This window comes from Paroedura picta, chromosome 3 (genome assembly GCF_049243985.1).
Source record: "Paroedura picta isolate Pp20150507F chromosome 3, Ppicta_v3.0, whole genome shotgun sequence".
Lineage (NCBI taxonomy): Eukaryota > Metazoa > Chordata > Lepidosauria > Squamata > Gekkonidae > Paroedura > Paroedura picta.
Window position 1 is genome coordinate 131,867,806 of NC_135371.1, and position 3,535 is coordinate 131,871,340.

Genomic DNA, 3,535 nt, shown 5'->3' on the forward strand with positions numbered 1-3,535 from the left:
GTTTCCCAAACTGTGAGGCAGGGCAAGATGGATACAGCCAAACATGAGCTGGACTGTGATGTGAGTTCCGTTGACTGGGGACAGCTCTACTGTCACTTGGAGGTAAGTCAGAACTGGGTATGTGACTTCCAGCTTATGGGGATGTAAAGGGTTTAAAAAATTCATTCGATACAGCACTTTGCCCAAACACGTTGATTGACATACACAATAGAAAAATACAAATGTTCTCTGAACAAAATAAAAAATCTTAAAAGTTAAAATTGAAAGTTAAAAATTTAGAATTTGATAAATGTCTCCTGTGCATCCCCATTTGTATAACTTTAACTGTCTTTCCTGTACACTGACTACATGAGCACAGTATTTAGCAACCTGTGTGGCAGTGGGGACCTTTCCTCTCGATAGGGGGAATCTGATTTTTGTGCCTTCTGTACAACAGGGGGCATCCCTGAGTAGAGGGAAGATGAAGCTGGTCCTTGCAGATGATAAAAAAAGACATTTGAAGAAAACACATTGAGTCAAGGGACTCAACTTCTCCAGAGTTACAAAGGCAGAGTCTTTCAGCTCAATGAGAAGGATTTAGCTGCTGGTCTGAATGCTGGGCTCAGCATTTGTTCCAATTGTGTACTGAAATAATGATCACAACCCTCCACTAGATTAGCAAAGGCCTTTTCTTCTGCTATAGCCTATGTGTATGAGAGAAACATTCTCTAGAGTCTAGACAATCAACCTGTAGTAAATAAAGTTCTTTTCCTGTTTAAGAATGCAGACTTTCAAAGTCATTCCCCATGCATCTAACTCCTCAGAAGCACATACACAGCCACACATTGAAGTGAGACGCAATAAGGAAACTCTTCACATGCGCAGAAAGAGCCTTTTACTGGTGTCCCAAACTACTAGCAAATGTGAAAGGCTGGGTTCATAGGGCAGAATGTGAGAAAGTGTCCTCTTACTCACCTGCACACCCTAACAGGACATGTCCAGATGCAAGCCAGAACACAACCTAGGAGGAGGTCCAGGAGTACAGCAGCCCCTCCATAGCACAGGCCCTGTGATCTTTGCAGAGGGGTGTTGGCAAGCTGGGGCTGGATAGCCTTGTTCTTGTGAAGTGCCATCCTGAAGTCAACAGCAGCACGCTGCCACACTACTACTGCATTGAAGGCATTGAAGCCATGAGGCAGGAAGCTAATTCACAAAAAACAGAGATCTGCACATTTACTGATGCCAATTTTCAAATATTGAAGATTATATCCACTTCTGGATATTGTGGGGGGAAGGTAGGGTCACTCCGGATCAATCATGCATGTTGCAGAGGGAAAATTTAAAGTGTACAAAATCAAAGTGGAAATTGAAGTCAGTGTAGACGGCAGGGATTTATTTGAGCTGGCAGTGGGTAAAAAGGTCTGTGCAGACTACACCCTGGTTTCTTTACCCTTTTTTCATAAATCTTTCTGTCAGGTTCATGAAAGTGAGAGGAACATCATACTGCAGTCTAGAGGGCAGCAGGCCAGGAAGGAGTAGTTTTGTGCTTTGTTACCCAACTCAGTAGTACACATGCAGACCCTGTAACTAGCAGAAGCGTCTTTCTGTTAGCAAAGAGAAAACATGTGCATTGTAGAGTATTAATTACACTTGTGTCTAGTAGGATTGAGAGACAGACCAAAACAAAAGAAATGAAGGAGAAGAAACTTCTAAAGCAAGAAATTTATTGAATAAACACAAAGAGAACCAAGCTAAATTAGATGGATAAAAATGAGGCACTATTGTTTCATAGATTACAGCAAAGCTTTTGACCGCGTGGATTGTGAAAAGCTATGCTTTAAAAGAAATGAGTGTGCCATAACATATGACAGTAAGTCAAAAAAGTCTTGTGACAAAATAATAGAAACCTTTATTAAACTAAAAGGCCAAAATGTGAAGCTACTGCTCCTCAACATATCCTCCCTCTAGGTCTATACTCCTGAAGGCGGTGTTCCCATCTCTCTAGCCCAGCCTTTTCCAACTTTTTGACCATGGAGGACCCCCTGAAATAATTTTTCAGACTTTGAGGAGCCCAGAAGTGATGTCAGCTGGCCGCACCCCTGGAATTGACATCACTAACTGCACCCTTAGCCCTCCTTTTGCTCCCTCCCACCGCCTTTACTACTACTACGGTGGCTCCCTCATGTAGGCAAGAAAGAAGAGTAGGATCTGAAAATACATCCTGGACCTGGAGAATGTCGTGCTCTTTGATATACACCATGTCAACATGGCGGTTTTGGCATCCTTGAGGAATTCAAATCATGTTCTTTTTTAATGTTTTTAATGTTCTTTTGAATTTGGGGAGCAAAAAGAAATCTGAAGGGGCAAGATCAGGGCTGTAGGGTGGGTGAGATGAGGTTTCCCAGTGAAATTCTTGTCGCAGAGCCATTGCTACCCTTGAAGAATGCAGTAATTAAAAAAAAGAAAACCATGTCTCAACAATCATATATATTAAGTCTGCAGGTTCAGTGAACACAGACTCCAAGTCTTCAAAACAGCTCTTTTTATTTAGCAACTCCAGCAACAGACTACAACTACTGAACAGAGAAAAACACGCAAACGGGTGCACTTTTATACCTTTCAGGCAGCCAGCTGCTGCCTCTGATTGGCTCTAAGCAGAGCAAACCGATTGGCTCTGGTAGAGTGATCAGGTTCCTTGATTGGTTAGTCCAGGGGTAGTCAAACTGCGGCCCTCCAGATGTCCATGGACTACAATTCCCATAAGTCCCTCATAGGGGCTCATAGGAATTGTGAGTCATGGACTACAATGAATTGTAGTCCATGAACATCTGGAGGGCCGCAGTTTGACTACCCCTGGGTTAGTCCCTTGGCTTGCAGAGAACCCTCATTTACATCTGTGTCCAAATGCCCACAGACATAACAATATATATTCCAATAAAGTTGATTTCAACCACATTAAATGTATTTTCATTTAATCTGGAAGAGACGGTAAATATTCACATGATAAAACAGAGTGAGATGAAAAATATCTTCACTTTAACATCCTGGAAGAGTAAGAGAGAACTAACAACTTGGATATAAGCCAGTTTCACAAGTCTTCCTTCGCTTTTTCTCAAGTTACACGTGACCATACAAAATCAAATTGAGCACATAGTCTCTTAGATGGCGCAAAAGAACCTTCTCTTTACCTGGCAGAAGCCAGTTAGGAGAATCACTAACAGTCTGACACACCTTGTCAGCAGCCTCAGTTTAAATGCTGGTGGAAAGTACAGTCAAGCCAATTTATCGTGACCCTATATAGGGTTTTCAAGGCAAGAAACATTCAGAGGCAGTTTATCATTCCTTGCCTCTTTGTAGCAATCCTGGATTTTCTAGGTGGTCTCCCATCCAAATATTAACCAGGACCAAGCCTCCTTCGCGTCCAAGATCTGACAAGACTGGGCTGCCCCCTCAGCGCCTCAGCTTAAATAGGCTGGGGCAAAAAGAGTGAGAGCAGCGCTAAAGGCAGATTCTGGAATTCACCTAGTGATGTCATAATAGGACTTGATCTTGCAGT